The sequence below is a fragment of the Tachysurus fulvidraco genome, chromosome 7 (genome assembly GCF_022655615.1).
Source record: "Tachysurus fulvidraco isolate hzauxx_2018 chromosome 7, HZAU_PFXX_2.0, whole genome shotgun sequence".
Classification (NCBI taxonomy): domain Eukaryota; kingdom Metazoa; phylum Chordata; class Actinopteri; order Siluriformes; family Bagridae; genus Tachysurus; species Tachysurus fulvidraco.
The window spans coordinates 29883442-29892133 of NC_062524.1; positions in this window are offsets into that span (position 1 = coordinate 29883442).

Consider the following 8692-nt stretch of genomic DNA (forward strand, 5'->3'; position numbering starts at 1 on the left):
AGCTATGAGAAGTAACACGTCTGTGAGCAGACAACGTCATTACAAGCTGATCTACGTGTAATGTGCAGGTCAGATAGAGCTGATGGGTCAGATAGAGCTGATGGGTCAGATAGAGCTGATGGGTCAGATAGAGCTTATAGGTCAGATAGAGCTGATGGGTCAGGTCAGATAGAGCTGATGGGTCAGGTCAGATAGAGCTGATAGGTCAGATATAGCTGATGGGTCAGATAGAGCTTATAGGTCAGATAGAGCTGATGGGTCAGATAGAGCTGATAGGTCAGGTCAGATAGAGCTGATAGGTCAGGTCAGATAGAGCTGATGGGTCAGATAGAGCTGATAGGTCAGGTCAGATAGAGCTGATGGGTCAGATAGAGCTGATGGGTCAGATAGAGCTGATGGGTCAGATAGAGCTGATGGGTCAGATAGAGCTGATAGGTCAGGTCAGATAGAGCTGATGGGTCAGATAGAGCTGATGGGTCAGATAGAGCTGATAGGTCAGGTCAGATAGAGCTGATGGGTCAGATAGAGCTGATGGGTCAGATAGAGCTGATAGGTCAGGTCAGATAGAGCTGATGGGTCAGATAGAGCTGATGGGTCAGATAGAGCTGATGGGTCAGATAGAGCTGATAGGTCAGGTCAGATAGAGCTGATAGGTCAGATATAGCTGATGGGTCAGATAGAGCTGATGGGTCAGGTCAGATAGAGCTGATGGGTCAGATAGATCGTGAAAAGAAGCTGTTAGTTAAAGTTACTGAACAGGAAGCCGTGTTCCTCGTCACTGCAGCCTTTTGTTTATCTGCTATCGGATTTATGAGAGATATTATTGGTGGAGAAACGGTACTTTCCCCTGCTTTGTTTTGAACTGATGCATATAAGGAAGTGAAGGAGCTTCAGCAGACAACAGAGCGTCAGCGGACACAACAGCTCCTGCAGACGGAGGATGGCTACACGTATCTGTGCTCCTGTAGGTCACCTTTTTCACTCTTATTGTTTTTACACTGAATGGAACGCAGACATTTTCACTCCTCTAGCAGTTTGTTCTATTAGAGAACATCAGGGTTCGTCTTTATCAGTGTTTTTATGTTTTAGGTTTAAGTTCTGTTGGTTTTTATCTGCTGAGATATTTAATTATATATTATTCAGTTGGGTCTGGTGTAAAACTTTTAAATTACATCTACAAATCTCTCTCTCTCTCTCTCTCTCTCTCTCTCTCTCTCTCTCTCTCTCTCTGTCTTTCTCACTCTAACTCTCTCTCTGTCTTTCTCTCTCTCTCTCTCTCTCTCTCTCTCTCTCTCTCTCTCTGTCTTTCTCACTTTCTCTCTCTGTCTCTCTCTGTCTCTCTGTCTTGTGTGCTCTCTCTCTCTCTCTCTGTCTCTCTCTCTCTCTGTCTTGTGTGCTCTCTCTCTCTCTCTGTGTCTCTCTCTTTCTGTCTTGCGCTCTCTCTCTGTCTTTCTCTGTCTCTCTCTCTCTCTGTGTGTCTCTCTCTCTCTGTCTCTCTGTCTTGTGTGCGCTCTCTCTCTCTCTCTCTCTCTCTCTCTCTCTCTCTCTCTGTGTGTGTCTCTCTCTCTCTCTCTCTGTCTCTCTGTCTCTCTCTCTCTCTCTCTCTCTCTCTCTCTCTCTCTCTCTCTCTCTCTCTCTCTCTCTCTCTCTCTCTCTCTCTCTCTCTCTCTCTCTCAGCGATGTGCTCCTGTGCCAAAAGCTGTCCCTCTTCGGGTTGCCCCTGAGCCCAAATTACATGGACGTTTCCTTCACACCACTCACAGCGTTCTGAAGGTGGTGCTTGATGATCCTCAGCCTGAGGACTGTGATGTGAAGGTGTTTGATGCTTCTAATGGCAGCAGCATCCCATTTATCATGAAGAGCACAGACACCACTGACACGCTGATCAAGATGTACCGTCAGATGAACCCCAAGATGGAGGGAAATCTGCACCTTGCCTACAACGGCAAACAAGTTCCAGAGTACAAGAGCATGAGAGAGCTGGGGGTGAAGCCTGGGGCCATGTTCATCACCTACCAGAAATGCACTGGAGGATAAGAGAGCAGACGACCACCTCTGTCTTTATCCATAACATAGAGCCGATCTCTTCATTTCTGTCTAGAACTTTATTCTCAGGTTTGCTTCACAGGGAAACTGGATCATATTCATCATCTGATAAACACATTAGTGCTGAAATCTCATATCGTTCTGTGTAAATGAAACTGAAACTGTTCCGTTTAGTTTGCGTGTCTATGTTCATCACTTTAAATGTTTTTTTAATTGTCTTGCTGATTTGTTATTTGTCCCTTCTTAAATCTGTCCTTTTTATCTTTTCTTACAAATAAAAATAAATGTATTAAAGTCTCATGTAAACAGAATTGGTTTGTTTTATTACGTTTTGACTTTATCGGCTTTATGCGCCGTACAGAACAGAAGTATCCAGGTGAGGTTACAGACACAGCACTGTCAGACCTCCTGATCATCTGTGACCTGAGAGATGAACTCGTGTTGTAAGACAAATTAATCCATGTAAAGTGCAGAGAAAATGAAACCCTGATCATGTCTAAAGTTGAAGAAGAAAGGTTCAGACTGTGGAATAAATGGGGATGAAAGCTGTTTATTTACTGGATGGAAAATAGGAAAATAGAATCGATGCATTAATATGTTCTTTTCTGCTTCATCCTGCTTCAAGCTTTACATTAGTAAAATATTGGAATTTAATCTTATAATAAATCTGTTTGGATTAATTCGATATTTTTCACAAATTCTTGAACTTTTTGAACACAAGTGGTGTTTATGTGTAAAATGAATTCCTCACACACGTTCAGTACAGAACGATCTCATGAGCGTTATTTAAAGGTCTGTGTTTATAGATGTGTTTATGATATTTATTGGAGTCACAGAGGTTTTTATTTCATGTCCTGTCACACGCAGAACTTTATATAAAAGTAAATCGATTCGAGGTAACATTATTACACACCTGAATCTGAAGTTCTCCAGGTTTGGATTAAAGCCACATAGAACATGATGATAAATCAAACCTGAACCTTTGCACCTGTGTGTGTGTGTGTGTGTGTGTGTGTGTGTGTGTGTGTGTGTGTGTGTGTGTGTGTGTGTGTGTGTGTGTGTGTGTGTGTGAACAGGGTTCTTTAAAGGTTTATCAGATACTTAATGGTTCTTATTCTCCACAAAGAGGTTGACTTGGAACCCGGTCTAATAAGGAAACACTGTTGTAGGATCTATGTAGAATTTTACAGGGACAACCAAAAAAGTGTGGAAATAAATAAGTGAGGATAAGGTTATGATCCAGGGTGTGTAGATCATGTGGTCCAAACTGGAGATGTTCACATTGAAGTATCAAGCCTGGATTTAACATCATTTGTGAAATTCATGCTCTTAAATTCTCTCGGTAGATTTTTTACAAAGACTATAAAAGATTTAGTATCAGTATCAGTATCTGTGTGCTAGTCTCAGTATTACACTTTGACCTGTGTGTAAACTCTCCATAATCGTCACGGATCTCAAGAAACCCTCCATCACTGGACTGAATGACTACAGGCCTGTCGCTCTGACATCTGTCGCCATGAAGACCTTTAAACAGCTGTTATTGGCCCACCTAAAGACTGTAACAGAACAGATGCTGGATCCCCTACAGTTTGCCTACCGAGCGAACAGGTCAGTAGACGACGCAGTCAACATCAGACTGCACTACATTCTGCCCAGGGACAGACACCCGGATTCTGTTTGTCCACTTCAGTTCGGCTTTTAATACAATAGTTCCAGAAATTCTCCACTCCAAACTCCTAAGGCTCACTATCACTACACCCCCTTCCATCTGTCAGTGGATCACCAGCTTCCTGACAGACAGGAAACAACAGGTGAGACTGGGAGGAGTCACCACCAGCATTCGGACAATCAGCACTGGTTCTCCTCAGGGATGTGTCCTCTCCCCACTGCTATTCTCTCTCTACACTAATGACTGCACTTCAAGTGACCCAACTGTTAAACTCCTGAAATTTGCAGATGATACTACGCTCATATGTCTCATCCAAGATGGCGATGAGTCTGCATACCGACAGGAGGTGGAGAGGCTGGTGCTACGGTGCAGTCAGAACAGTCTGGAGCTAAACGACCTCAAAACTGTGGAGATCATAGTGGGCTTTAGGAAAGACCCCTCAACACTACTGCCCCCTTCATATATATAAGTGCTGCATTATCAGGACTGTCAGTCATCACATCATCTGTATATTACACACTACTGCTGCTGTATATTACACAAAAGTATAATATTACACAATATTGTTATTTACACTCCCACACTTTATGTACATAACTGATCTGTTATATATTCATATTTAATACTCATAATGTCTATTATATTACATCTGTATTATGTTGTATAGTGTTATTTATGTCTGTATTGTATAGTATAGTGTTATTTATGTCTGTATTGTATAGTGTTATTTATGTGTGTATTGTATAGTATAGTGTTATTTATGTCTGTATTGTATAGTATAGTGTTATTTATGTGTGTATTGTATAGTATCGTGTTATTTATGTGTGTATTGTATAGTATAGTGTTATTTATGTGTGTATAGTATAGTATAGTGTTATTTATGTGTGTATTGTATAGTATAGTGTTATTTATGTGTGTATTGTATAGTATAGTGTTATTTATGTGTGTATTGTGTAGTATAGTGTTATTTATGTGTGTATTGTATAGTATAGTGTTATTTATGTCTGTATTGTATAGTATAGTGTTATTTATGTGTGTATTGTATAGTATAGTGTTATTTATGTGTGTATTGTATAGTATAGTGTTATTTATGTGTGTATTGTATAGTATAGTGTTATTTATGTGTGTATTGTATAGTATAGTGTTATTTATGTGTGTATTGTATAGTATAGTGTTATTTATGTGTGTATTGTATAGTATAGTGTTATTTATGTGTGTATTGTATAGTATAGTGTTATTTATGTGTGTATTGTATAGTATAGTGTTATTTATGTGTGTACAGCTGAAACCAAATTCCTTGTGTGTGTTAACACCAACACACTTGGCCAATAAACCTGATTCTGATTCAATTCAATCATTACTTTCTGTCTCCGGACATTTCAGGTACTTTCAAGGCTAATAATAAGATCAAAGAGTCGCTCACTGTTTTGTTTTTTCATTTATTTGCTTGAGCTTTACCTGGACTTTCCCTCAGAGGCGGGACAGAGTGAATCTGCAAATCAGCATTCTGGGGAATTCTAGTGCATGTTTATATAAACCAGGAAATAAAAGCAACATCATCAGAACGTACCTGAGCAGACAATCAGATAACATCATGACTACAGACGTTTTGACTTCCAAGGTACTGTTTGTTAATCCTGTTAATTATATAGAATTAACAGTGTAAAATTATCTGTAGAATTATTCTTAGAAAATCTTTTGTCAATAATTTAAAAATGCATTTATTACCGTATTTAAATACAGGACTTTAAGCATTTACGCTCTATTGCTTATGTTAAATCCACATTAAACAAACCTGTCAGTAAGTGTTCTTCATTTTTTGGTTAATTATTTGTTAATTTGATGTTTTTTTAAGTTCTCTGTGAGAGAAATGTGTTTTCGTGTCAGAACTTTGTAACAGTCAGACGTCAAACTTCAGGAGTTTGAACTTCTTAGTTTTTTTTTCTCATTAAACGACAAGCTGCATTTATTTATTTATTATGTTTTAAAAGAGAGGCAGGTGAGAGAACGTCTGTTTATTGCTGCTATAACTTCAGCTGGAAACAGGAACAAACTCGTTTTATACAACATTACATGTAACTACTAACAGATAAAACGTACTGTGTTGTGGTGTAAGAGGAATAAATTATTTATGGTGCTGTCAGAGGAAAATAATCAACTTTGGTGTGTAAAAGTAACTCCATTTCTTCACACCACTGCAGTGTTGATTATTTTCCCTCGTCTGCACCACACACAGAGTTTTAATCCTGTAATCCCTGGTCTATGGTCTCAGTGTGTTCACACACCTTCTGTCTAACTCTCTCTTTCATAGTGTCCAGACTACATCCTCAAGTGGGAGCAGGTTGAGGAGCCTGTCGTCAGCCATCCGTATTATGAACCTTTCCGTCACACCACTCACAGCGGTCTGAAGGTGGTGCTTGATGATCCTCAGCCTGAGGACTTTGATGTGAAGGTGTTTGATGCTTCTAATGGCAGCAGCATCCCATTTATCATAAAGAGCACAGACACCACTGACACGCTGATCAAGATGTACCGTCAGATGAACCCCAAGATGGAGGGAAATCTGCACCTTGCCTACAACGGCAAACAAGTTAAAAAGCGCAAAAGCATGAGAGAGCTGGGGGTGAAGCCTGGGGCCATGTTCATCACCTACCAGAAATGCACTGGAGGATAAGAGAGCAGACGACCACCTCTGTCTTTATCCATTCCATTTCTTTTTTCTATTCTCACTTATTACGCTCTCAATCTCAGGTCTTTTTTTAAATAAACTTTTTTAAAAAATTTAAATGGGTGAATGGGTTTATTGGGCTTAATACTGTAGAATGGCAGGAAAAGAAATGTATCCCGGTCTCACTTTATATTCTAATTTAAAACATCTTTAAACTATATTGTTGTTTATAAACTCGTTTTGATGATTTTGTTTATTGTGATGTCTTCATGTCTTCCTTAACATGAGTAAATAAATTATGCTTCATTTTGTCAAAACATCATTCTGTCATAATTATTGTTGTGATTTACTTTTTAATTCAATTCTTACTTTTGATTCACCGCTTTAGAAGTTTTAATGTAGTAAAAATAAACTCCAAGCTGAATGAATTCTTGTTGTGGTTTGAACTGTAGAACAACAGATACAGTATAAATGCCAAAAGACTCTTAAAAACCCCCAAAACAGAAAGTGAAAGCAGCTGATCTGATCTGGTACATGGTACTGAAGGTGGTTTCCAGCCTCCGCATATTCCTGTGATGTTGTTTATTTTGGTGCATGTTATCAGGACACGCAATTCCTTTAAACACTCCACATATAGTGAGAAACATACAAAACAAATCTGTGCACAATGTGGACAAATGTCTGTGCATCTAGTCAAAAACCTTCCAGAAGAGTGAAGCAAAGGGTCCAAATTAATACCCATGGTTTTGGAGTGGAAACATACTGATGTGCCGAGGTGTCCACATGGGTTTGGCCATATGGTGAAGATAATTCATCACCCATGTGATTCTGGTCCTGCTGTGATGTTTGTACACTTTGTGGTTAATCAGTCCCGAGGTGATTCCCAGACCTGCTACAGTTTCTCTTTCAGTTTGCAAAAACAAATAAGTCAGATGATTTCACAGATGAAGACAATATTCTGGTACAATACTGTACCTGTCCAGCTATCTTTAGAACACCATTATCCCTATTTTCGTAAAAAAAAAAAAAATTCTGATATATAAAAATATTATTCACCCACCAGCCATAACATTAAAACCCCCTGCATAATATTGTGAGGTTTCATCAATCAGCTCTGACTCCTGAACTCCACTCTAAGACGACGGTCACACCGCAAGTCTTAATGCTCAATTTGGATATTTTGCTCAGATCTGATTTTTTTGTTTGGCTGTTCACATTACCCATTAAAATGTGGCCTATATCAGACACCAGTGTGAACGGTTTGCTGTTTCGAACTGATCCACATGCGCAAACGAACAAAGATGTCACACGCAGCACGCCGTTGCACTAAGAAGTTGGCGAGGTTATGGAGGAAGTAAGCATTTTCGCTTTTCTTGCAAAATGTTTGTGTAATGGCAGCATTAATGAGGTGGTGCTGAGGATGAGAAGAATGAAGAGAAAGAGAGCAAAATTAGCTATTTCGTTTCGTTTGCTATCTTTTCAAACACGTAGCGGTTACAATATGATCCTTCTAGTTTTGCCTGAATTGAAGTATCTCCCCATATACTAATTAGGTCTAACACCTCACTCTCCCTCCACTGACTTGCTCCATCACTGTTCTCCATTTTGTAGGCGTAGTCACGTTTGTGTGCGTACTGGCCGGCGCATAATTTTGACGAATGTCGATGTAGATTGACGTAAAAGTCAAATTTATCCTTGGAAATCCGCCTTGGTTGTTCACACTGCAGACAAATTGGAAAAAATCAGATTTGGGTCTGATTCAGGGCCACATATGGAAGTGGTCTAAATCTGATTTGAAAAAATTTGGGCTGCAGTCTGGACAGGGTCTTAGATGCAAATAATCATTCTGTAACACTTCCCAGTGTGCGGACAAGAATTCACACAAGGGGTTGCACATTTAAAGGGGTTTTATTCTGCAAACAGAAGTTAAAGTTTTTAGTTGCAGCTCTCGTGGTTAACAAACTATAACACACCATCACTCACGAGGGAATCCCGCGCTCAAACTCACGCCATAACCACTCCATGGAACACTGCCGCCACCTGCTGGCATCCCAGGAGAATAACATTTTAACATTGCGTTAGAATTTGACTCTTTTATTACTATTATTTCTCTGAGTTTGTTGACAAACAGTGAAAACTCTTCAAATGAATATATTATTTTAAAATATTTAAATTGTTCTCGATAGTTTCACTGACATCTTTATTATTTATGTTGTAGTTTAAAATGATTTTTCCTGACTGTGGTAAGAGCCTTTGTCAGCTTTTTAAAACAACTTATTTGTCTAGTTGTAAATAGACTGATAATTACC